The sequence below is a fragment of the Camelus bactrianus genome, chromosome 6 (assembly GCF_048773025.1).
Source record: "Camelus bactrianus isolate YW-2024 breed Bactrian camel chromosome 6, ASM4877302v1, whole genome shotgun sequence".
Classification (NCBI taxonomy): Eukaryota; Metazoa; Chordata; class Mammalia; order Artiodactyla; family Camelidae; genus Camelus; species Camelus bactrianus.
Genome location: NC_133544.1, coordinates 97,306,579 through 97,333,588, shown reverse-complemented (window position 1 = coordinate 97,333,588; position 27,010 = coordinate 97,306,579). Strand labels below are relative to the sequence as shown.

The following is a 27,010-nucleotide window of genomic DNA, read 5'->3' as shown; positions in this document are numbered from 1 at the left end:
AGACTGCTGTGGCTCTGTGTGTGTGTGTGTGTGTGTGTGTGTAGCAGGGAAGAGGGGAAGGGTGCCACCAACAGGGGGGTCATTAGAAGAACATTCACAGGCTGGGAGAGAGGCATCGGGAGTGCTTGGGGACGGCAGGGGCAGTGTGGATGCCGGATTTCCTTATGGGGAGGGCTTGTTAGCAGGGCGACCCTAGAGGCGACTTTTGGCTGGAAGAAAACAGATGGAGGCTGCCAGGTGGACTTTCGTCTTCTCTCCTTCCCTGCCTTGTGTGATGATCTTAGCTCAGCCAGCTTTTGGAAAAGAAGAGCTAAGTTCCAGGGTAGCCCAGGACTTTGTTGAGCTCGTTCGAGTGAGATCTGATAGGATTTAGGTTTGTGTTCAGATCTGCATGTTCACTTAGCTAGAAACGTCCCGTCATTTCGATTTCTATAGGGGTTTTTATTCTTGATAAAGATTGCTTTCTTGGTGAGAGGAAATTTAATACAGCTGTTGGCTTTCTCAAAAAAAATCATATCTTTTAAGAACTTTAATATTCAAAACAATAGGAATATATAAAAATGTTAAAGTAAGTCTTTGGTGCAGTTTCTTTGTTTTCTGAGCTAGTGTGGAGTTAGAGCCTTTGCATTACTTAAGAGCACATACTTGTCAGTATTTAAAGAGCTGTTAGTGAGCGCCCCAGGCCCCACCTCTCAAAACATCATTAAAGTTTGCTCTGAAATAGTGAGGCCATAAAGGTCTTATTTGCAGAAACCAAACAGTTGGTTTATAATATGCAGCATAGCACCCTTTGTAAAATAATAATAGGTTCAAAATTAAGAAAGTGGAGGATAATTGATTTTTTTAAAGCTGAAACATAAACTTTCTTGTGCTAATGTTGCAACTGGAAATTTTGAAAAGAAAAATCCTACTGTAATATCATCTACGTGGAATACATATATGACTTTCACTTTTGAAAAGTAACTGCGCGGTGGTTTTTGAAGTCAGGAGAATTCCAGCTCAGATACTGGCAGTGATGGTTGCTGGTTTTTAATGGAAGGGCCTAAATTTGCCTTCTTAGCATTTTTTTTTTTTTTGGAGTGAAAAGTTTGAGTAGTGCTTTGCCAGCATGATTTTGGGTCAATTTGAGGGCAGATGTCGTGTACCAGCAATGAGATATTTCCATGCATTTTATTTTCCGGACATCACCAGGGCACATGTGGGGTTTGTGCCTGCAGGCTGGAATGCTGCTGGACTCCCTGATCCATCACCGTTATGTCCTGGAGCTGCTCCGGACAGTGAATGATTTTCTGTGGCTTCTAGGTAATGTGGTCTGAGGCAGATGATCAGATGTGCAGTTAAAGTACTATTACTTGAAATAAGAGTAACCTAGAAACATGGCTCTAACAATACAGGGTGAGGGAGAATTGGCTGAGCTGCTTGCAGTGGGGAGTCTTCTCAGGTGACTCCCTCACCGTGATTCTTGCCAGTATCCGCCCCAGCCCTGCACGGTAGTCCTGCCGAAGCAAGCATGTTCTTTGCTCAGAAACGCACTGAATTTCCTTGTGCCTCTGTTTGTTGGCTTGTTTTTTGAAAGCACGTCTTGCCCTTTGCTTAAATGCCATCCATGGTAGTCACTTCTTACACTCATTCTACTGGACTTCGTCCATAAATAGCTGCTGAATGGAAGAACAGAATGTAGTATCTCCATGTAGTGGAACATTATTCACATGTAAGAGTGAATAAAAAAGAAAAAACAAATAAAGAGGAAAATGAAAAAGGCCACCTGTTCTGGGAACTCCTCCCTGACTGTTCAACCCGCACTTTTCCCTTTGAAACCCAATCACTTATGCTCCACCGTACTCTTTTTGATAGTACTTACTACCTTCTAATAAACTTTAACGTTTTCAAAAAAAAAAAAAGAGAGAGAGAGAGAGATGCTGATACCACTTCAAAATGGACAAGCCTTGAAAACAGCATTTTAAGTGAAAGGAAGCAGACACAAACGGCCACATATTGTTGATTTCAGTGATCTGAAATGCCCAGAAAAGGCACATGCAGAGGCAGAGAGCAGGTGATGGTTGAAAGGGGCTGGGTGGAGGGGGATTAGGGAGTGACTGTTAGTGACAGGAGGTTTCTTCTGGGGTGATGAAGTGTTCAGGAAATAGATGGTGGTGAGGGCTGCACAACTGTGAGTGTGCAGAAGACTGCTGAGCTCTGTCTCTGGGAGTGCCTGTTGTTGGGGCGGCTTTATTTTGTTCTCATCGTGCAATGAGAAGACTCATCTGCTGCTGTGGCCGTTCTACTCCCGTGAGTGGTGAGGGTCAGAGACTTTGTAGAGTCATGTTTCTTTTTTTTTTGCCCCTTGCTGAGTGTAGGCAAAAAAGGTTTAAGCCTGAGAAAGTGCTCCATCTGCAGAAATGTCTTTTAGTTTTGCATGGTGTAAAAATCTTGAGAGCTTTTTAATCTTTGAGGACAGCCTGTGGGGGGAAACAGCCCGTGAATCCTGGGTGAGTCCCGGAAGAGCTGCGCGTCCCTCCCTGACACGGGTGGGGATTTCACCCCCGTTCAGGCAGTGAAGGGCCCAGACCCGAGAGCGGAGTTGACAGTCGTGAATATTTACATGAATCCGCTGCTTCATCTTGGATATTAATTTCAAGCTGAGTCAGTATGTGGCGGCAGCCTCATCCTACATCAGGAATTTATAGTATCTGCTCTTTGAGGTGAAGACCTGACAGACTTGACTATTTAACAGTCTCCCTTGAATTGATATCTCAGATTACTTTTTCAAAAGCAAAACAGCAGAAATACAGACGTCCTTTAATGCCAATGTGACCTGGAAAGGGTTTAGTCTCTGTGCCTCAGTGGCCTTATCTGCGGGTGGGGATGATGATAACAGTGCTTCCCTCAGAGGGGCTGGTGAGGGGAGAGTTAGAAGCACACATGGAGGAATTACACGAGATGCTCATGAATGACCGAATTTAGTGCTCTCAGCCTGGTCAGGCCTCAGGAGCAGAGATGTCAGAACAGAGCAGTCCTAGCGGGAGCTCGATCCGTGTTGGCAGGTGTTACGATCAGTATCACCTCTGTGGGTTATCAGGTAGTTTTAAGACTTGGTAATATGAATTCATGAATAATGTTAGAAGACTAGACATCTCAGATACTGTTTACATAGTTCTCAAGATTTCCTCTGAGAAATGGATGTTTTCTCCCCATCTTAAATCTGAGATGATTCTCTAAAAAATTCTGTATTCCTCCATCTTTTTGCTTTAATTCTCCATTTCTTAAAAAAGAAAGTTTTTAAATGGAGTTTATGGGGACTGAACTGAGGGCCTCATGCATGCTAAGCACATACTCTCCCAAATGAGGTATAATCTCCCAAATGATTTTTTTTTTAATTTACTTTCTTAGTATTCAGAAGTTAGAGGCCTCTAATTCTTTTTCTGGAGACTTGTCCATGAACCTGTAAATCTATAATTAATGGACAAAACTTGGTTTATTAAAAACATCAATAGAACTTTCTGCAATCCATCCAAAAGGAAATGCTGATTGAATTAAAATGTTTCTCCTTTAAGGTGATTTCTCCTTTTTGGTCTAGCTTAATTTATTAACAGCCATCCTCATCATCATAATGACCAAACTCGCTCTGAGTGGACACCTACCTAACACTAAAATGCTTTCCTCATGTTTTACTTCATAGCAGGTGTTTGAGGGTAGGTATCAGTGTCTCCTTTTTTGCAGCTGAGGGATTGAGAGATGGAGCAGCTTGTCCTAAATCACACCCAGCTGGCGGTGGCTAGCTCGGTGCTGGAACCCAGGCTGCACAGGATGCATTCTTAATTGCTCCTCTAATCAGCCTCCCGTTGAGTGGTTACCCGAACTGCTGTGACTCCATAAATGGCCGATTTTTGTGATCTCAGCCTTATGAGGCCTTCAAAGGAGAGACACCAGTGAGAATGTGAGACAGAGTGTCATAAATTAAAATTGTACATTTTCACAAATGTTTAATTCTCAGGTAATTACTTAAAAAGTTAATTTTTTTAATTTAGTGGTCTGTTAGCACAAAAAACAAAACATTAAAAACAATTATAGTGCCAAAGAGAAGTGCGCTTTGAAAGTCCAACCACTGTTAATGATGTTACTTGTTTTTCTCTAGTGGCCCTTATTGACAGAAATACTTACAAAGACTGAATTGGTTTTATGTAGTCTTAATATGGAAGAAAAGATTGTCAGTGAATATTATAAGTAAAATCTTTACTCTTTTCTTTCTTGATGGTGAATATGTAAGTTGTTTTCATGGCTTAAGTATATTTCCTTATTTGTGAAATTTGAGTAATATCGTTTAACTTGTCTGACTGTGAGAGTTAGACGCCTTGTATACAAAGAACCCAAGAGGTGCTTAATAAAAATGTGCTGTCAGAATGACAGATATTTTAGAAGGATCAACTCTGAATACTAAAGAGTGTCGCTTATTTCTGATGCATATTCAATATTTATAATATTTATATATATGATATATTTGAATATGGTTTAAAGTAACAAGGATTCATTTTTTTTTTTAGTGTAGTATGAAGTTTTAATGAAATCTGTATCATACTAGTGAGACAGGGACTAGTTAAATTGCCTTAATCAGACGACCTTGAATATTATTTACACAGAATATGTATTGTTACAACTCAGAATTCATGTTGCCGTGTAACCATCCACACAGACATTTAAATTCGTGGGATTCTGACCAGATTCATTAAGTTTAGTAAAATCCACATTGATCATTTTCAGGGAATAAGCTTCTCTCTTTTGTGATTAAAGAAAATTTTGATTTATTTTTCTGCACTCTTAATAGATTTTAAAATATCAAAACATTGACTTGACATGTCACTTTTTTTAATAGAATAAATCTCATGCTGTTTTAATGTGCAAATAAATGTTTTTGAATTTCAATACACTTGTATGTTTTCCTGGCTCTTTGAGAAGTATTTTGCAAGATACCTAGATTAATTACTGTTGGAAAAATACAGACGTGACTTTTATGAATATAGGCCTAGTACAGATCTGATGGTTTTTGCTACAGTGCAAGACATGAGGCCTAGGAGAGATTTGCTGCTGATTGCCAGGAGGACAGATCCCAGATCTCAGACTCCCCTCCTGTAAAATGAAGTGGCTGGACTGGATTCTTTCCTCTACTAAGAAGTTTCCATGAGCCTGTGTCTTTTGTTTATATTCAGGAGTATTAGAAATGTCAGATTAAATACTGAATACACCTCCCTTCCCCGAAGCAAAGTGCAGTATGTGCTACATAAGATATAATTATCTGATTCTTCTTTCTGATCCAACAGGCAATTTTTGTGTTGCATCTTTCCCAGCAACCTGGAAGGTGTTTTTAGCCATAGGTGGTGCTGTTGCACCTTCTAACAGTCTTAATATTCCTTTTGCAAAAGAAGGTTTAACAAATGTTATTTTGTTTTGATTCCGTTGCTTAGTGCTTCAGAATAGCACAATGTCCATTATGTCTGTCTACCTGGAAAAATTATTCTGCTTATGTCTTAGACTTATTCTGTCATCTCGCTGTGAACATTTCAGACTTGCTGTGCAAACAATGGCAAAATCGGTCTTTTCTTCCAGTGTTAGCAACCAGTGAGCCGGAATTTTATAAAGCAGCTAAGAGCGGCCTCTGGAGCACCTTAAAGCTGAAAAGTGTACTGAGTTCCCTGAGTATTGACCCAGCAGCTGTGTATCATTTGTTGGGAGGTGATTTTGTACATATAAGAAGGGGTGTAGTTTTTTGTCTTGGGTTTGCGTGCACGTGCTGCCACTGAGCCACGTGAGCCTGAGTCAGTTTGCTCTGAGTTTTTCCCTCGTCTGTGAGATGGGGACGCTCGTATCTGCTTTGCAGAATTGTGAGAATTAGAAATTATGTAAAGTGTTTACCACAGTGGGTATGTCAAGAGGGCTCATAAACTTTAGCTGCTTTTTTGTGTGAAGCCATCATTTGAGAGTCTTTGGCAATTACTAAGAAACAGGAAAATAAGAAAAGCTGGTTTTATGCTGAGAGATATTTGAGGAGGTTCCTTAGTTCCTATACCCATAATTAAGCATCAGCAGAGTCAGAACTGTTACACAGTCGCCCTGAACCAACGTTAAGCCACAGAATTCTTTGTTACTTCATATATTTTGGAGCTTAAAGGGATCCAATACTTATACACATGTTTTCTCCAGCAGCCAACTGAGAGATGACACATAAGAGTAGGCAGGCGATAAATGTCTTATTTGTTACTGATGAAGCCACGTTCTCCATGAACTTCAGGGCTGTGGGAAAATGCGTGTCATGATACTGTGTCCCAGAATTAGAGACTCACCCTGTCCCATGTAGCTCTGTGACACAGCGAACCTTCACTTGAGAGGACCTGCCCATTCATACACAAGGCTGTCCTGCCATGGAGCCGAGCATCCCAAGTGCTTCCCAATGGTGATCAACACTGGAGGGAAAGGAAGGGTTTCAAATGCCCTGCTTGTCTTCCCGGACTCACCCCTCACTCTGTTAGTGTGACGAGGGCTATCTGTTGGCCAGGGGCCAGGGGTGTGAATGGAGAAGCACTCTCCATGGCCCAGAGGAGTGGTTAGGAGGCATTCCCTCCCTCGGTTTAAACAGGTGGTGGGATGGAAGAGAAGGGTCCTCCCCAAGAGTTTATAAAAGGAGAAATAAGGATTTTCTTTGGGACTTAGACTAGCCAGGAAACACATAAGATGATTAGAAGGGAGACTTGTAAATCACTTTGATATTAAGTTGACATTTGTTGAACACCCAAAATGTGCTACATTCTTTTCTGAGAGTTTTACAGAAATGAATCCTTCAATCTTCTCAACAAGCGAGTAAGGAAGGTTTGATTGTTATCCCAGTTTTACAGTGTGGAAATTGAGGCACACAGAGGGTAAGTTGGCCAAAATCACAGAAATAGTAAGTGGCAGAGCTGGTATTTAAACCCTGGCTTACTGGTTTGAGGCTCCCAGAGATGGGCTTTGGGTGTTTAGAGTTATCTGCATTCCTGAATCTTTGTACCTCTGTGCATATGTTAGCCCAGAAAGACAGGGAAAGGAGAGTTACACAGATGCTCATAGTCATGTCTTGGCCACTGTCGAGAGTGCATCGTGATTGGCGTTATTTGTTTTCCAGGCAGTAGATCAGTTCTTATAACAGAAATTTAGTCCATTGAGTTAATCTAGAAACCCTTCCTGCTCTGTTTCTGTCCATGCTTGCCATGTGACTGCCTCCCCGTGATTAGGCCATTGAGAAAATGTACTCATGGTTGAACTCTGATATTTCAGTCTGGTTCATAGTTTCACGTCTTCTGTTACATTAATAAGTTAAGTTTCTGGTTTTCTTTCATCAGTGTGTCATGAGTTTGGTTAATGTGAAACAAGTACATGGGAGCCCAGGGTTGATGACGGTATAATTTCTGAGCACGTTGTGGCACTTCTACCCTTGCAGACCTGGCGGGAGTATGTCCGCCTTCCTCACTGATTTCCCCCAACAGCAGGGTCCTCTCCCACCCCCGCATGTGAGGCTGGGAGCTCTCTGAGTAGGCCAGTCAGAGGCCAAGTCCACCAATCAGAAAATGATGAAGTACCTGGAAGTGGTTTTAATAGAAGAAAAGGGTTTCCAGGTAGTCCAGTGGGCTGTTCGAGTCCGTTTGGTGAAAAGCTGTCCAGTGTCTGTGGTTGAGGTGCTTCTTTGCTGTTGAAAAGCCTGGATTAGATGAAGGGATTTTAAAAAGCAGAAAGGAGTGATTTCAGGTGGTACGTCCACACCGGTGAGAAGTGATGGATGACCACCTGTGTGAGGCATAGACAGGGTCTTACAAACTTCTTAAAATAACTTTAAAAGCTCTTCCATATGAGTGCATTTCATATGGGGTCCAGTTCATCACTAGTCACCCTGAGAGGGCAAATAATTGATGATGGCAGAAAGAACACGGAGGCATCAAAAAGGTCTCAGTCATTTTCCCTTTTTAAAGGATGTGGCAAAGTGTAATATATTTGAGCTGGTTTTTCACTGAACAATTTTTAGTATTTTCTGCGACTCCCCAATGCCCCAAGGTTCCATGCAGCTGGGTGTCCCCTCAGAGCAGGTCTGTCAGAGCTTGCCCTGGGTAGACGCGGTGTCTCGGGGAGCAGGACGGTCAGGGTCCGCAGCTCCTCCGAGCCCCGTCTCCTCATCCGCAGTGCCGGGATTCTCATCCATGTCTACTTAGTAGTGTTGCTGAGAATCACACGTGATGATTATCAGGTGTGATTTGTGATTGCCTCTGTGATTGGCATATAGTCAATATTTGAAAGAAACACTTTTTTTTTTTTACTATAATTGTAGCACATAGATTGCAGTGCTTTTTAGTCTGCTTTTTTTTTTATATAACATTATTCTTATTTTTAAATATGCACTTATTTTTATTTATTTTTTTGGAGGTACTGGGGACTGAATCCAGGACATTGTTCATGCTAAGCAGGTGCTCTACAACTGAGTAATACACACCCTCCTTGTCTGCACTTGAAAATAAATATTTCAATACACAAAATAGCTCTTAAACACCATCATGGGACCTAGTCACTGTATAGAGAGTTGAACACGTATGCTTTTTCAATAAGAATAAATGTTGTTGAGACATACATTTCTGAATCTGTTAATGTGCTTAAAAACGATCATAGGTAGTGATAAACACGAATCTTTGATCCAGTACTTCTTAGGGTCTGTTTTGCCATCAAGTGAAATTACATTCTACAGAGAAAGCTAATTGGATCTCTTTGATATTTGGATGGTTTAGCAGATGATCAAGGCTTTCAAAAGCTGACAGATTTGTATTTTAAACTAACTACAAAGTTATCTTCTAGAAGTTGGAATTCCTAAACTTGTGAAGTGCCCAGTAATCCAGGGGGTATGTGTCTGTGTCTGTGTGAACGTTTGTGTGTGTGACTTCAGGAATCTAGAAATAAGTTTCATATGGACTTCTGATACCTTTCTCCTACAGTTCAAGGTATAGGCATATATTTACACAAATAAATTGATATTCTTTTGTCATTTGGCATATTGGTGGGAATAAGAGTTTCTCATACTTGTTTCAGAAGGGTTGGGGAGCATGAGCTCAGAAAACGGGAGGAGAAAGAGGCAGGGAGACACTTCACACTTTGTGCAGGATATGAGAAACAGTAGCTTTTTTTTCTCTTTTCTTCTAAAGCAAACTGGCACTGAATTGTAACCTACTATTACCCAGAATTGCTTTTCTGATCAGATACAAGTGCCTCAGATTTTTCAAGGCAACATGAATGATGAAATGTGTTTTAGCAGTTATCATTAAAAGTAGTTTTATTTTTCAAGTAGAAGGCTATAGCCTGTTCTTCCAGCGGTACATGAAGTCCTCATTGATCTATGTACATGATCTATGTGCTTAGTTTCTTTGTTTTTTTTTTTTTTTTTTTAAGTGCTTGTTTCATTGTGGTGTGAATGAATGTTTAAAATTTCTGGATTTTGTTCTTTAGAACATGCTGATTTGTCAGAGCTGTTAAAAACCTGATTGTTCTTTGGTCCTTGTTTGTTGGGGCACCCTATTGATTTCTGTTGTCTGTTAAAGCGGGAAATGCTTCCTCTAGCCTGCAGATCATTAAGTGAATGGTTTGCAGTGTGCCTTTAAAATTATTTGAATGCATTGAGCATGTTTGTCCAGTGAATTCTGAATTAACTCATTCTATTGACTTTGCTTTGGTTCTGTGGCTTTTGCTCCTCTCCACAAGAATTTGAATTCTCTGTTGCATTTTGTATACGTGTTCTTAACAGGGGAAGAAATTTTGCATTTTTTACAGAGGTGGCTTTTCCTATCCCCTCTGAATGCCTTCTATAATTGATACAATAGTAATCTGTTATTGCAGTGCATAATTCTTTCATAAACTATTTTTTGGCATAATCAGAAACAATGACAAAGTATGATAATAAAAAATATGAAAACCTTCCTTCCTTTGAAGAATAGAAATCAGGTGGTCAGGCTCACGCATGCTTTGTGCCTGACACACTTACTCTCATGTCATTGTGTATCATGATTCGGAGATGGAGTTGCTCCAGGTTTATAGATTTTTGTTTTAACATTTGTGTTGAATTCTTTCTCCAGGCTGATGTTTCCTGTTGGTTTTGTGGAAAGAGTAGAAGGGAAACAAATCCTTTGTTTTGTTTTCAGGAGGCCTGAGTTGATGAGAAAAGGGTTGAGGGTGGGCTGAGGAAAAGAGTGACACTCCCTCTCCTCCCGGCTGAAATTGATAAACAAAGAAATCAATTAAGTGTATCGGTATTTGACCAATAGAATTTAGAGAGCCCAAAATGGCTAGATATGCCCAATGGAAATTACTGAATTCACCTGCAGAATTATGTGCTTTACCAACTAGAAGCAACTTAGAGCAATCAGAAAAATCAGTAATATAATGAGATATAAAAGGAATATTATATCTTTTATTTCTGAAACTTTTCTACGGTAAGTTGTGTAGAGCTAAAATTAAGTTTCAAGCACCAGGAGTTAAGAGTGTGGGTAGTTCTGTAGGATCGTTATTCACGGATGTGCCTAGACCCTGCTAGAGTGGCTGAAGATGGCAGGAAAAGACCCAGAGGCAGGATTTGTCATCCTAGGGTGTCCTCCATAATGGTTCCATGTGGGACCCCATGATTGGTTTAACAAATTGTAACACACTCCAGCCTCCTGTGAACTTTAAGAAGAAAAATATATGCTTAAAAACTGCTTTGCAAGCAAGTGCCTATACATCCTCACTCCAGTCTCCTTGCCTTAAAAAGCAGAGACAATGCTTTGCTTGCATAGATGAGCTTTTAGATAGCACTCTGCTAGTTGCAAAGCAAGGACCGAGGCCCTCAGCTATAAACGCTGAGCTTGTGTGCTGTTAGATAGTCTATGATCCACAGAACAAGGACCTGGCTGGTCTGGTGGTCTGCTTTGTAATTCACATGTCTAAAAATGTATCTTGTTCCCCTCACCCCATGACTTCCCTAAAGATACACTAATCCTTTGTACTCATTGTGTATTCTACAATCTCTGCTTCATACTGTCTTTCCCGAAGTTCCTATTACTATCACACAACTGTTAATGAATTTTTCCTTTGATTATACACAATAAATAAGGGTGCAATTGAGAGGCTCGTGGAGTTGGCTCCCTACTCCCTCTCGATTTATTGACTTTTTCCACAGAGACTTGAATAATCATTCCATGTCGGTAAGAATTCTGCCAGCCAACCCACAGTTCCAGGTGAGAAGGATGCAGGTTTATATCTCCTACCCGATGGAGAGAGAGGAGAGAATTGAGATATGCTCCCCCATGGTCCCTTCCTGTCCCACGGCCACTGCAGTTCACCTGCAGCCTTCTGGCCTCTGCTCAGAGGGCCTCTGTCCCAGGACTGACTGCAGCTTTTTCTTCCCTTGTCAACATTTCCTGTGCCTTTCAGAAGTTGGTCTCTTCTCTGCAATTCATCCCTGGTAGATGTGATGGTGGTCAGCGTGCTGGTGGGCAGTCCTTTGGGGACTCCCAGGAGACATGCTGATTCTCCTGAGTCTCTCAATCGGGGTTACAGAACAGTCGAGCACCGAAGGAAGCCCATTCACGTGAGGTCAACAGAGCATTTTATCACTTTCATTTTATTTTTAAATTTTCAGTGGAGAAATTATTTGTAGCAAACTGTTCCAGATATTCGGCCGCCTGCTTTCCTCACCACCATTTCCTTGTTGGCTCTGGTGCTTAAGAACCAGGTTTCTTCTCTGGTCATTTGTAGCAGCTGGGCTTGCCGAATCCTTGATCTGCATTTGAAGCAGAATGCTTCTTCCTGATGTGAAACAGATATTTTTATTTCTGAATATTTCGTGTACACTCAGCAACTGTTTCAAGTGAAATGCTCTTGTCCAATTTCGGTTAACTCACATTTGCTTATCTCCTACTTTCATGCTGAGGGCAGTTTCTTCTTCCTCTAATAAAAGTTAGCAATTTGCATTTACTAGAGAAGGTACTGGCCCGAGGTGCTTTTTTTCTTACCAGTTTTAATACAATTCACCCATTTAAATATACAGTCGTTTTTACTCTATGCCCAGAATTGTGCATCCCATTTAATCTTAGAATATTTTCATTCCCCCAACAGGAAGCCCCGTATGCATAAGCAGTCATTCCCATCTTCCCCATCCTCCCCCAGCCCCAAGGAGCCACTCTTCTCTCTCTGTGGATTTGCCTGTGCTGGACATTTCATTTAAATCGAGTCACTTCATGTAAGTTTAACCGTCTATTGTGACTGACTTATTTCACACTGAGTAACGTTATCAAATTTGTCCACGTTGTGGCCTGGGTCAGTACTCTATGCTTTGCTATTGCTGAATAATATTCCACTGTATGGCTGGGCCCCACTGTTTACCCATTCATCAGGTGATAGGCAATTGGGTTGTTTCTGCTTTTTGGCTGTGATGAGTAGTGTCGCCATGAATATTCCTGTAGGAGTTTTTATGTGGATATTTGTTTTCAGTTCTCTTACGTCTGTGCCCAGACAGCAGAGTTGCTGGGTCATTCAGAAACCAAATGTTCAACTCCCTGAGGACCTGCCAGGCTGTTTTCCAAAGTGGCCACGCTGTGTTACGTCCTCACCAGAAAGGGCTGTGCGCTCCGCTTCCTCTGTGTCATTATTAGTGCTTGTTACACTTTTTTTTATTATAAGCTATTGTTGTGAGTGTGAAGCGGTTTCTCCTAGTGATTTTGACTTGATTTCCCATACAGCTAAAGATATTGAACATCGTTTCTTTGTGCTTATTGGCCATTTGTATATTTTCCTTGAAAAATACCATTTCAGATCCTTTATTCACCTTTTAATTGAGTTGCCTTTTTATTGTTGAGTTGTAGGAGGTACTTTTTTTTTTATAGATACAAATTCCTTATCAGATAAATGATTTGAAAAAAATTTCTCCTGTGTGTTGTTTTTTCACTTTCTGGATGGTGCCCTTTGAAGCAAAGTGTTAAATTTTGATGAACTCAAATTTATCTCTGTTTTCTTTGTTCCTTGTGCTTTTGGGGTATTATTTAAAATCTGAGGTATTTTATTTAAAATTTTATATATAAAATAACTTAATTCGTAGGACCGTTCTAGGAGATGGGTGCGGTTGTTGTCCCCAGTGTATGGATAGAAGACTGAGATGCAGAAAATTTCTCTGAAATATCAGTTTCACAGCTACCCAGTGCTGTGGGAGTTCAGGCACTCATGTTCGTCCCAAACATCTGTGATCCTCACCACTATGCTCCACTACTGCCGGGAATCGTTAATGAAAACGTCTTTCCTTTTTTGATTCCTTGTTAGTTTGTTTTCTCATTGGGGACCTCATTTCCTCATTTTCCTTTCGGATATCAGTGTAGATTTATTTTAGGTTTCATGTAGTCAGAAGTATTTCTATCAGTTAACTTCTTTATTACTCACTCTCCAGTGATGATTGTTGCTAGTTGACCTAATCAAGTCATGCTTAAGTCTTTCCTTCTCATGACACTAAAACAGTCATGACTTACAGAATGCTAAAAGCAGAAAGTACTTGATTGATTTTATTTTGCTACCCAATCAAACCAATCAAATAAAAACCCACTGTTGACACAGATTATAAGCCCTCCAGGATAGGGTCACTGTCTTCCTTGTGTTTCATTTATTTGGTCACAGTGTCTGGATAGTGCCTTGCTGTTCAGCAGTTTTGTTAGGAAACGGTGCTTGTGAATCATTGTAAGGACAGAATTTTGACAACAGACTGTGTTGTTCATTTCACAAGGGAAAAGATAATATAGAAATACTGCTCAGATCTATTTTAAAATTAAGCTTGGAATTTTGAGAACAATTCAAGAAACCATACAAAGATATTTCACTAATTTTAGATCTATCTTAAACACATTATGGTTGCATAGCAGAGTAACTTATCAAGTAGATTTGACAAGAGGAGTGTATTATTGATTTTTTGTTTTAGTTGAAATATTCTATCTGGGATAAAGTAATCAGTGCCTATAAATGAACAAATATGTTTGTATTTCTATGCAACATGGGAGCAGACTTCATATGTTTCTATATAATATATATGACTGTGTGTTTTAATCTGTCTGTCAGTGTTTTTATAGTTTTTCAGCAATGTTGTAACATTAGAATTCTAAGAAATTCACTCCCGATACTACTGCAGTTTGTACTGTGTATCCTGTCTTATGTATGGGATTCCACTGTCCCCTAAGTGAGGAATTTCCTCTCCTATTGAGTTAGAAGCAGATTTAAAGGAACTGTGATTTCTAGGCGTTTGCTCTCCATGTGTTTGCACTTGGGTGTCAATCACAATTTTCCCTTTCTTGAGTTTTCATTGTTCAATTAGAATTTTTGAAAATAACTATTAATATGTTTCACTAGTCTCCCTAGTAACTTGATGTTTTTGTGCTTTTCAGTTTTCAAATTATGAAAATTGTAAATGCACACTTGTTTTTAAGTAGTCCTTTTTCACTAGATATTTTTTTACCTCTTTATAGTTAAAATAATTTTTTTCCCAATGAATGAATCACTGTGCATGTTTTACAAGATACCTTTCTTTTTATTTTTCTTATTCTAACAGGTATATTCATTGTAGAGAATTTTGAAAATAAGGATAAACCCAGTAATAACTTAAAAATGGCCTCTAATCTCACCTGGAGATACAGTTGTAAGGTTTGAAATTGAGAATTACAAGTCCTCTCATTTTTTTCTTTTTTTCAAGTACGTTTTGGTTACTGAGTCCCTCGAATTCCCATATGAATAGTAGCAGCAGCTACTCAGTTACTGCAGAGGAGCCCGCTGGGATTGTGATCGAGACCACGTTGAGTATACAGATCGCTCTGGGGAGCACTGCCATCCCAAGAGCGCTGTCATCTGATCCAGGAATGTGCGTGGTGTGTCTGTCCAGGTATTTAGGTCTTCTTTAATTTTTTTCAACAATGCATAGAGTTTACATAGTATTATTTTACCTTATTTTTTTGCCTTTATACTGAGTACAATTGTGCAAGGTACCAGGATCAGAATTGTATTATAGCCCCGCCACTTGCTGCCACCATGGACGCTGCACTCTTGCTTTGCCCTGTGTAAAATCTTGCACAAAATAGGACCTAAGTAACTCTCTCTTGAATGAATGATTATATGATAGCTGGATGATGCTGGAGAGTCATTGTGATGATGTCTTTTTCCCACACTTTCCCCTCTTCTTAACTATGCCTTTTCTCTTCCTTTCCTCCAGCCTCGGTTTCAGCCTGCCTGTGGCATTGATTTTCCCTGAGTGTGGACTCTTCCTTTAACTAGTTCACGATAATGTTTCATGCGGGCTATGAAAACTTGCTAGATGTCAAGAAATAGCAAATTCACTGCATGCTAGTATTTTTAGTCTGTGGTATTATATTATCCATTGAAATTAAATCAGGCTGACACCCTGAGCTCTTTTCTCCTTCCTACGGGTGATACTTCTCTGGTTGCTGTCTGTGCCCTTCCCCCAGACATGGTTTTGGAGTTGAGTAAGTCACCATCAGTGGAGCTCTCTCTTTAAAGATGAAGAGAACATTTGCTCCTTCTCCTTGGTAGGGGACTGGAAGAGATGAGGTAACAGATAAAGAATGGAGCCCCATCTCATTCTGACCCCCGCTCTTTCTGTTCCTTTCTCCAGGGGAAAAGAGTACAATTCAAAAATATAAAGATTGTGAGCTAATGAGATAGACAAGACAACCGAACATTTGTTAAATATCCTTTCATGCCGGAAACAAATGTATTATACACACAAAAAGCACACAAATCACGGTAGTACTGCGGTTACAAACGTGGGTCCGAGTTCGAGTCCTGCCCTGGAGTGACCAGTCCTGTGAGATGGAGAACTGGTAGGTCGGCTTAGCCTCTCCCGGACTTGTTTTCTGTCCTGCAGAGATGGGGCTCGCTAGGCGTCCCTCTCCCGTAGAGGTGCTGTGGTGTGTAAATGGCGCGCGTGGGCAGCCCGAGCACAGCTGCTCATTCCTCGTAAGGGCAGGATAGCATCGCTTTTGCGATGACAGCTTTATGACCGTCCCGTGTAGACTCTTAGTGCTCCGAAGGGATGCCTTGTGGTTTGGAGATGGGATTCTCACTTCTGTAAATACCCAAGGATTGTGTTATTGGGCCGTGCTGATTTGAATCTATTCTTTAGAAAGTACATATTGTAGATATATTTTTCAAGCATGCATGCTTTTTTCTTTTATTATTTATAGTTCTACCCTCTCATCTCTTGGTGTGACTTTTCATGGAATCCAGGAAACCGTCCTAAGCCACCTGCCTCTTCACACTTCTCCGTGGTGGTTTTCTTCCCTGACTAGAAGAGGGTTCTGCAAAGGAAATTTTCTTTGTTCCCCTTTTCTTGGAGTCACTCTGTCTCCCCAACTCTCACCTGTCCATCTGTCCATTTCTCTACCCACTGATTCTTCTGACATGTTCCAAAAAGCATTTCAGGCAGCTTACAGAAGAACAGATACCAAATAAACAGGTGAGAAAATGGGGCCAAGTTCAGACAGTGAGGCTAGGAGGCGAGCCTGTGTGAGAGTTGCAGGCGTGAGACACACGCCTCAGGCCTGTGACTTATAAGATCGACAGCAACAGTGTGCCTGAGGCTCCCAGCAGACACAGGGAAACAGGGTTTGTGGGAGATGCTCACTGGCTGTGAAATAAATAAGTGGCTTAGGAGATGCCCAGCCTTTCCAGCTACTAAGGCTTAGGAGAACATTTTGAGTTTCTTCCAAAATCAGAGTATTGCATCTTTTCTTTTTTCAGAGTTCTATGTATAGTTGGTTACATTCTATACCTGGAAATTTCTCCAAAACTGCTTCCCACGTGAGTCCCATGGCTCGGGAATGGGGTGGTTCTGCTCATTGACGGGTGTAGGCCAGAAACAGAAAATGACAGCCTCAAAGGAGCCTGGGATTTGTCAGTTATGTTTTGTCAGTGCTGTAGATTTCAGAAAACGCTTTCACCGTTTCTCTCCATCTGAGGTGGCAGCGTGCTCTCTTAGCAGCATCAGGAGCTCAGGGCCACGGGATGGTGGGGGCTGACTGCACTGCTATCAAGACAGATGTGCCAGTCACTGCAGGCGTGGTGATTTTACATAGTGCATTTCATGTTCTTTAATAGGTTTCAACAGGTAGTTAATTAACTAAGTTAATTAACATTTAAGAAATATGATGCTTTGTTGAAAAGACAGTTATAGGCAGAATATAAGTTGTGAACCCTTTAAAAACGGTTTCATTACTGAAATTTTAATAGGGAAGATTTAGTTTATCTTATTTACACCTCTCTTCAAAAGTAACAAAGAAACAAGACAGAAAAAGCAGAGGATGATTTCTGTTCTTCCTCTCGGCTTGCAGGTGCCCTCACCTCCAGTGGCATCCATCCAGACACCAGCACTGACACTGGCCGTGCTCACAACTGCCTTAGCCCTGAAGACACAACTGACAAATAGAAGGGGGCTACGCCCTAAGACAGCAGGTGCTCTTATTTTGTGGGTCCTTATGTAACTGCGCGGTGTTATTCAGGATCGCCCGTTGTACACTTTGTGACGCTGCTGCCGTGTCTCCTAGTTATTTCTGTAAGTACTAGTGTAATTTTTTCAATGTGTGGTACTAGACATCTAAAAATGCTTTTTTCAGATGAAAAATAATGTGTATTTAATATAATAAGTCTGAAAAAAGGGACAAAAGTGTCTATCCTGGTCCCACTACTCAGAGATAATAATTAACACTTTAACATCTATTTTCTGTTCTTTTCATCAGTGTGTATTACATCTGTCATAAAAACCAGCGAGCACTCTGTGCCTGTTTACTGTGTGGAGACATCCATTTTCCATTCGGCTTATTACACATTTTTCTACTGTATTCTCTCTCCCCTGGCATGATTTTTAATGACCAGTATAGCATTCTGTCTTGTGGAGGCATCGTCCATTTTACTTCGGACTTAAATAAACTTTTAAATTCCAAGTATATTTAACTGAAATACTGAAAAGAGAACTGTGGTGGTACCGAAAGGCCCCTACATCCCTTCCCCTTTTTTTCCTGAGAGTAAAAACTGCTGACAATGTGGTGTATATATTTTATGACCTTTATGCCTGTCATATATATATACACATACATACATACATGTATATGAGAAATCTATGTATATGTGTGTGTATATATGCTGTATTGAAAAATAAGGCCACACTATATGTTTTGTGCAGCTCGGTTTATTCACTGAGGTGTATATCATAGACGTCCTCCCACTCCAGACTCACCCGGTCCTTTCAGATAGAGTAGAGGGGTCTCCTGATGTGCAGTAGATTTGGTCTCTTGTGTAAGGACACCTTTGGTGGGAGAGTACTGTGGACAAGGCCTTGGACCACGCCAAAACGCCTGCCCCTTAGTGCCCACAGCTCGCCTTGATTTACCGCATCATTGTCTTGATGGTGGATACTTAAGTTTTCTCCATTTTCCACTGTCAGAAAGGGTGTTTGACTGGCGTCCTTCTTGTACAAACATTCCTGTGATCTTGTATGAGTATTCCTTTAGTTAAGGTTTCTGGGAATTTAGTCCCTGGATGTGACAATTACATACATCACAGGCTCCTTTCAAATGACTCTAGAAATTCCTTCTCCTGCGGGGAATGAAAAGATGTAGAATAACTTATGTAACCAATTCTCTATCGCTGGATATGATTTCACTTCAGCTTTTCTTCCCACCATTGTAAAAAGTGCTGTGTAAATGCTCTGATGAGTAAATCTTTTTGAACTGATTTTTTTCTAAACGAAACGATTCCTAGAAGGGGAGTTGAATCTGTGTGTACACACGTTTATCAGAGTTTACATATCCATTGACATGTCGTCCCCCAAACACGTTGCTCACAGTTTGTTCTCTCACAGATGGACACTAGCTAGAACAACTTTTAAAAATATTTGCCAATATGATGAGCAAAAGTGCTTTTTCATTGTTTTAGTTTGCATTTGATGACCAATGAGGTATTCAGCATTTTTCACTTATTAGCCATCTGACTTTTAAAACGTGAATGATCCCTTTTGTCCTTCGCACAGTTAAGTGAGGGAGCTTCTTGTTGCTTTGTGACAGCTCTTTGTATGTTATGAACATTAACCCCTTGACTTCATCAATATGTATCACGCAGTTTTTACTTGTCATTTCTTGCCTTTCATTTTATTCAGTAGGTTTACTTTTGTTGTGGCCCAAAATATACTTAAGATAGTAAATGTCTTCTTTTTGGGTTTTATTTTTGGTATTATTTTAGAAATACTTTCTTATAATGCTACAAATCTCTTCTGTAGGTTTTTTAATCTCTAAGATGGAGATGATAATAGTACTTGTTATAGTGAGGAGAAGTTGAATTAATATGAGCAAAGAGTTGCATTTGCTGTTATTAGTAGTTTTTAATATTTACATCACTATCTGTAATTTTTCTTTGGTTATTATGACAGGAATAGAATTTGTTCTTTCCAGGTGATTCTCTGATTTTCCCAGGACAGTTATTGAATTCATACTTTGCTCTTTGATTTGAAATCCCACATGCACAAAATACTTATGTACACTAAAGTCTCTTTTTGAGCTCATGGTTTATTTCTGTCAATCTTACTTTATTACTCCAGCACCATAACTTACATACTGTAAAAATTTATTTAATATCTGACAGTGTGATTTTTTTTTTGATTCTTTTCTTCCATCCCAATTTTTCTTGGCTAGTATTATGACTTTATTATTCCTGAAGAATTCTAAAATACTTTGTTCAAGTTAAAGAATAAAAACAGATAAGGGTTTTCATAGGATTTTTTAGTAAGTTTTGAATTATCTTTAAAAGAGCATTCATTTTACAAAGCTGCTTTCCTCCATGCAATATGTTGATGTCTCTACATTCACATCTCTTAATTTACCCCTCAGTATAGTCCTGTATTTTTCTCCATGTACAACATGGGCATTATTTTTGAGTTTAGCACAGATTATTGTTTATATTTTACTTAATTTTGTAAGTGAGAATTTTTTGCAATTATATTTTTTAACTCTTCAAACTGACACCTAGGAAGGCAGATTCGGATTGTCAATACTCACTTTGTAACTTGTCATTTAAAATTGTAAGTATTAAATACTTGTTCCAGAATCCTTTCTTTTCTGTTTTTCAAAATTTGTTTCCAAGATTATCAAAGTGGTCGTAGCTAAGTAGTGTATTTGGGGAGACTGATGGAGAGAGGTAGTGTGGCTCATGTACAAACTGTGAGCATTTTCATGGCTGCCTTTAGGCTGGAGAGGCCTCCGAAGAGCCCAGGTTAGACCAGGGATGGCTTTTTATGCACTTGAAAGCCAGCATTCCTGCCTTTGTGGAGAAGCCTGTTGGGCGTGACAGGTAGATGATCAAGGTCCGATGGAGGCCATTGGCTGCACAGAGCGCTGTGACTGTGAGAACTGGCGACCATTAACATGGGAAATGCTTGGCGCCAGGAACACTGCAGGGGAGCTGGGGAGCCTGTGTGTTAAGGATTTTCCAGTCCTGGGAGTGAGAAGAGCAGACTCTGCATTCAGATCTGAGTTTGAATTCATCCTCTCTTGTTTAATGGTCCTCTGACTTTTGTCAAGTTATATATCCGCTTTGAACTCCTGTTTTCTTGTGTCTCAAAATAGGAGAATTACGGCCTGCTGCTAGAGTGTTTGATCAGGGTAAATGATTTGTGTCTATAAGATGCCACGTACTGTCACAAGTTCAGTGAGAAATGGGCTGTTGCCTCTTCTGCAACTCAGTGTTCGACAACACACCTGGGGAAAGCCAGTCCCTAATTTGTGTGTGATGCAAGTAGGAACAAAATTAATGTCTTGCCTTTCGCTAGCAGTATTCTTACTCCTTTGCTTCATTTACTTCTTTCCTCCTTTCATTTCCCCTTTCCCCTCCTCCACCAAAAGAACCTGAGAATATCTCAGAACACTAGATTCAAATTACTTTAAAGGTTGTCTCATCCTCATGAAATGACAGTAACATAAAAAAATCTGTACACATCCCAGAATTCATTGTATTTGATTTACGCACACACACAAAATCAGGCTACCTCCCACTTACAGAGGAAGAAGAACCACTTATTCTGAGTTTTCATTCACTGTCCGTGAGAGCAAAGTGTCTTATGCAGACTTTCACCTGGCTTCATGCATGGTGTTTTTAGTTGGATTTCTGCTTTGTGGCCATAGAATTATTCTCCTAACAGAAGAGAGGAAGTGGAGACATAGACATTCTGCTCAGATATTGGTGTCATCATATTTGACTTGGGAAGGACTTAAGACAGCATAGAGTCGTATCTGTTTATGGGTGAGAATCCATGATAGTGTAACTTGGACAAGAACCTGGATCTTCTGCCATCGTGCCCACGAGGGTGAAGAGGCAACTTGGTGGGGGATGGCAGTGATCCTTCTTGCTTGAGTTCCAGGGTCTTGCTAGTTTTCATTGCTCACCTGCCTTTAGTTAAGGTCCATGTGGCCTCTCATGGGAAGGTCACGCTGTTCTGATAAATAAAGTTACTAATCAGCAAAAAGCTCTGGACCCACTCATATTTCCCAGAGTTTTTCTGCTGACCTGCTGACACTTTATATAAATGAGACCTAAGAAACTACTGGATATAAAATCCTTTGTGTTATCCTCGAGTTCCATAGGAATGGGGTGCTGTCTCAGGCTGTCTAAGGCTAGATCTGAATAAAGATAGGGTGATAGGCTTTGATGCTGGACCCTCCACAATCAAATGTGTTTTCCACCTTAGTGTTTAGAATCAGGCAGATGAGCTCAAATCTTGCCTTTACCAGTTATTAGCTTAGTGACCTTGGGGAAGAAACTGTACTTAATTGTGTTCAATTTTCTTTGTTTGTAAATAAGTTAAGTATTTATTTTAAGGTTTTTGATTTAGAGTTGAATGAGTTAATTTCCTCATTTATACCTAAAATACATATCGCGTGGCTCTATGATGGTGCCTTGGTTGTTGATTACTAAGGCACTCGGCAGGGAGAAAGGGGGTGGGGGACCCCTGGATTCTAGAGCTTATTATATTCCAGGATATGCTTGTAAAAGACTGGATGTGCAGTGGATTTTTAGTAAATATCCATTCCTTTCCTAATCCGCATTGATTGTGTATATATCTTTATATTAATATATGAACAAATTTATAATGCAATTTTAATCTTTCTGTAGAATTTAAAATATGTAGTTGTAACAAAAATACGTGAAATAAAATGATTTCACTTTTATTTTCTTTTCAATAAGCAAAACAAAATAAAATAGAAAAGAAAAAAAAAGGTTTGAAGGAGTAGAAATAACTTTCTTTCCATAGAATCAATTCCCTAACAAAGGTTTTTTGGTTGTGTTGTTAAACAGCATATAAAATTGATAGGTTGTGACATATAGGAAATGAGGAAACAGTGGAGACATACTACCTCCAATGAAGTCATTTAGTTACCACGTCAAAACTAGTTCTGCTTCCTGAATGACAGGCCAGTAAATCGGGAGATGAGGTGTTAGAGCAAGGAATAGTGACTTTATTTGAAAAGCTGGCAGACCCAGAAGATGGCATACTGATATCCTGGAGAACCCTCTTCCCCAAGTCAGAATTCAGTCTCCTTTTTTACTAAAAAGGGGCGGGGGTGTGGTTGGTTGTTGCAAACTTCTTGCTGTACGAATTGATTTCCTTGGAATCCTTTGTTCTTGCAGCTGTCCATGTGGGTCAAATCATGGCACCCCTGTAAAACCTCAAAAAAACAAAGTTTATTCTTTATTTTGCAACTTGCCATCTCTACATAAGTGTAGAAGAGCTAACATCCTTAAAGATCAGAGCCCGCAAAATAGGCCCTCCTGGATATTTCAGGCTAAAGGCAACTTTCTTTTACAAAAGGTGCAGAGATAACAAGTCTTAGCCTAGAAAACAGGGTACAGGTTTAAAGACAAACGAACACATCTAACATGGAGTCAAATTTGTTCTTTTCTATTATAATTTCTTTTTCCACCTCATAGATAATTTTAGTAAGAAACATGAGCAATTTTTTTACTTTTGCTTCTTAATAACGGATAAGTGGCCCAACTACAGTTTTGTGAACAGGGATGCTGTGCGGGCATAGGGGTCACAGCAAATTCTTGTTGGGGGTGGTCGACCCTGCAACATGTCTGATGCCCTGTGAGTGTTGGTGAGAGTCCCCCTAACCAGGGGCTCTCTTCAGGAACCACCATGTGGGCATTGACCTCTGGAGACTTCTTTTTCAGCTGTAGGAAATTTTTTTTAGATGCTGTGATGAAAAAATCACTCCAGCTGGGGATAATCAGGGAATAAAGGAAGGGGAAAAGGGCTTGGAGTAGTGTAGAAGAGAAGGACAGAAGATCAGGGAGCCTGGGGGCTTGGGGGCAGGGCCTCGGGAGAGAGAGTAGCAGAGGTGGGGAGGGGCCCGGCTCCAGAACCAGCTCCTGCACCTTTCCCTGCACCCAAGCCTCACAGCTTTTAATTGGGCCCAAGACTCTTTCCTGTCTGGATGTCACCCTGGGCAGAACGTTGAGAATCGAAGGTAAGGTGTGGGCAGCACTCACCTAGGGGGTCACTGAGGACTTGGTCAAGTCCACAGTGCCTTTTCTAGTCATGTGTCTTCACCTGTTCTTTATCTCAGGATCTGAGAAGCAGGAGCAAGGAACTCAGGGAGAGATCCAGGAAGACATCTGACTCTGTTAAGAGACGACAGTCACAGTGACACGGGGAGCGAGGACACTTGCAGCAAAGTAAAATGACTTCACAACTATTGCATCAGAGCTGCAGGTGTGAGAGAGCCTAAGCCTGTCTCAGAGTGCAGGGGACAAGAGGAAAGGAATGGTAAAATTAACACTGACAATTGAAATTTTGTTAAATAGCTTGCTAATATTAATTGTATCAAATGAATGTATGCAGGTGTATTTCTATGATCATTTATAGGTACACACAACCCCACCAGCCCCTCTTTCTCCCATCGGGGATGGGCTTTCTCAAGCACAGTGCCCCTCCTGGTTGAGTGGGCCACGCTGCGGGTCCTCGTCTGGGGCCAGGCTGCTGCAGGACACTGAGTCCCCGAGGCACGGCCTGGGAGACATGACAGGAACATCTCTGCTCATAACTGAGAGCCTCCGTTTCCCCCTGCAGTGTAAGAATGCCGGTGACTCAGTTAGAAGCATGCATCCAACCCGTCCTTCCGTGTCATCACCATCTAGAATCGGTGCCTGAATCTTCTGAATTTCTCCAGAATGTGGTTTAAAATCACCTTCGACAATTGAGTGTGTGTCCTCTTACAAGTGGAGGAATTGCTGCCGTTTCCCTGGAACTTACTCACCACTAGTCCATCTGATTTTTCTGTGCTAGGATTCAGTATGGCATGCTAAAAATTCTGCAGTCAGATCTTGAAACACTGATGAAGAGGATTATTTATTTTATTTCTTTATATGATAGTGTTTTACTTTCAAAATTCAGAGTTTTCGGTTCTTTCAAAAAATTTTTTGGGGGTTGGAGAAACAACTTTGCTCTTACCATCTCTGTGACCTGTTGCTTTGTGCCTCTCACCTGTCTTCTGTCACTTGTGAGGTGGTTCCATTTGTGACCCTGTCAGGGTTGTTCATGTTATAAAACATAGTCTGTTAAAGTACAGTCCCTTTTACTCCGAAGACATTCCACAAATACTCCTTAAATCTGGGTGTGGTTTTAAGAAGACAGAATCATTAGAACATGTACTTGCAGGTTGCTAGTGCAAAATCCCCAAATCAATAGTCTAGCTCAACATCTAAAATCTTTCTAATCTACCTTGGGTTTGTATGGATAAGTGAAGCAGTTTGCTAAGAACTCAAGACCAGGGTTAGAATACAGGCTGGTGTAGCTCAGCAGGTCCTCCCAAGATGATGCTCTGCCAGAGGGAGGGGCCGAGGGGAGAGGGCGTGTCCTGCCCTCCCTGAGCTGACAATTTGATGGCAAAGATATTTATCAGGTGAAGAACTGGGAGTTTCTTCTAAGAAGAGTGGGTTTGAAAAGAGTCCTAAAACCGCGGGAGTGACACAATCCCTTTTGTCTCAAGTACGTGAGAGCGGCTGTGGGGACACTTGGGAGACTCGTGAGTCCAGGTGTGCAGTGTTGGTGGCTTCCACTTGAGCGGTGGGACGGTCAGTGTGTAAAAGCGAACAGATTGAAGGCATGTTTAGATGGTAAAAATGAAAGGATGAATGCTGTCTGTGAAGGTAGGATGGAGGAAGGCCCAGGTTTCTGGGTGGATTAATGAGGTAAGTGATGGTCCTGCTGTGCTCTGAGGAGGGAAAGATGCAGAGGGAGCTCTGGGGGAAAACTGATGAGTTCAGCTGTGGGTGAAGTGAAAGGCTGTTAGATGTGTGGACTGGGAGATCTGGTGAGAGCAGGTACTGAGTAGGAGGAGGGGAGAGAGACCTTCAAATCATTTTGTCTTGTGAACATACAAATAAGTATGAGTAATGACACACAACACCTCTATATTCTGGATTAAAACCCAGTAACATTTTTCTATATTGACTGCAGAGGTTCTTAATTATTTTTTAATAGAAATAAAAAAATAGAAACAAAATAGTGAAGTTAATGAACATCTTAGAGTTGATGTGTGTCCTTGTATGTATTTTGATACCTCATCTGTTTATAACCATAATCTACAAAAAGTTAGATTGTTTAGCATAAGAGTTAAACAGAGGGACGTGAAACACACTGTTGGGGGTTGAGGCTGATCACCTTGGGCAAACTATGTCGCCTCTCTGTCCCTTAGTTACTTCTTCTGTGACTGCCTCCAGGCCCCTCATCACAGCTGATTTCCTAGACTAGATGTTGGGAGGGAGGCTGCTGAAGGGGCTAAGAAGTGGTAACTGCTTGGGATACTGAAGAGAGAGACGAAAACAGATTAAAGCCGAGAAACTGAGTACAAATACCCTCAAAAAAGGAAAAAAAAATCACAGTGTTTTGAGCCACTTAGCGTAAGGGAAACAAAATCACGTGGACCCAATTTTCTTGAGCATATGAGTATAGTGGGTGGAAGGGTGTCATCAGAAAAGTGTTGAGAAAAGGCCTTTTGGTTTCCCTTGACATTTGCAGTAAGGATGGGAGCAGAAGCGAAAACCCCCTGTTCACTGTGGAAGGTGCTCTTTTTTGCAAAACTGACAAAAGGTTGGAGACAAGTCATCAACGGTGCTGGCAAATGAAGAGACTTCTGGATTGGGTGGGGCACTTGCTGTGACTTCCAGGTGGCCTGCTGGCTGGGGGCTGTGAGGCGGGCAGTAGGTTTGCAGGGTGACCCGGGCATAATTCCTGGCTCTGAGGCTGCTGGTCTGACTAGCAGACCTGAGCACCCGCAGACCTAATGGGGGAGCTCGGGATGTGGCCTGGGACACCTGCCTTTCTGAGGGCAAGAAGAGGGCTCCCCTGAGGGGGTGTCCCTGTGGAGAGTGGAAAAGTCCTCCTGCAGGGGAAGAAGTGCCTCTGAGCAGGGGGAAGGATGCACAGGCAAGACCAGCCTGATCATGGAGGTTTTGGGAAGCCGGAAGTCATAAAGTGGCCCAAGCAGCCTTGTTCCTGCAAGATTGGAAGGAAAAGATGCTGAAAAAGCAGGCTAGGGTCAGACCGTGTTGTGGGTTATGAGTGACAGTAAAGGACTGGTCAGGCAGGCACGAGAGAACCCTGTGGGCGTCCCAGCTGGGGCATCACGCCAGAGGGAGGAGCAGAGGTATGGACTTTGCCACTTATTAGCTGTGTGACTTTGAGCAATATCACCCCACCCCTCTCTATATATATCTTCATCTGTAAAGTGACACAGCTCGTGTCATCAGAAGGCTTAGTTTAGCTCTGATCCTTTAGTCCAGTCCTGTCAGTGCTGCCCTGCAAGGTTCTGCAGCAGCTGCTCTTACCCTGAGAAGGGAGGGCGTAGAGGGACATTGTAGTGCCCGAGGGCAGGAAGGGGTTGCTTTA

The 27,010-nt window shown here is 41.2% G+C and overlaps 1 protein-coding gene across 1 annotated transcript in view; it reads left to right on the top strand.

Annotated features, from left to right (window-relative positions):
* LOC141578038 (uncharacterized) overlaps window positions 1–27,010 on the top strand; it is a 119,191-nt gene that overhangs the window by 67,772 nt on the left and 24,409 nt on the right. Inside the window, exons 8-12 of the mRNA XM_074366596.1 lie at window positions 14,756–14,941; window positions 15,689–15,896; window positions 16,816–16,875; window positions 17,406–17,626; window positions 23,688–23,887. The gene's annotated coding sequence lies outside the window, so the exon portion shown is untranslated. The remainder of the gene's footprint in view (window positions 1–14,755; window positions 14,942–15,688; window positions 15,897–16,815; window positions 16,876–17,405; window positions 17,627–23,687; window positions 23,888–27,010) is intronic.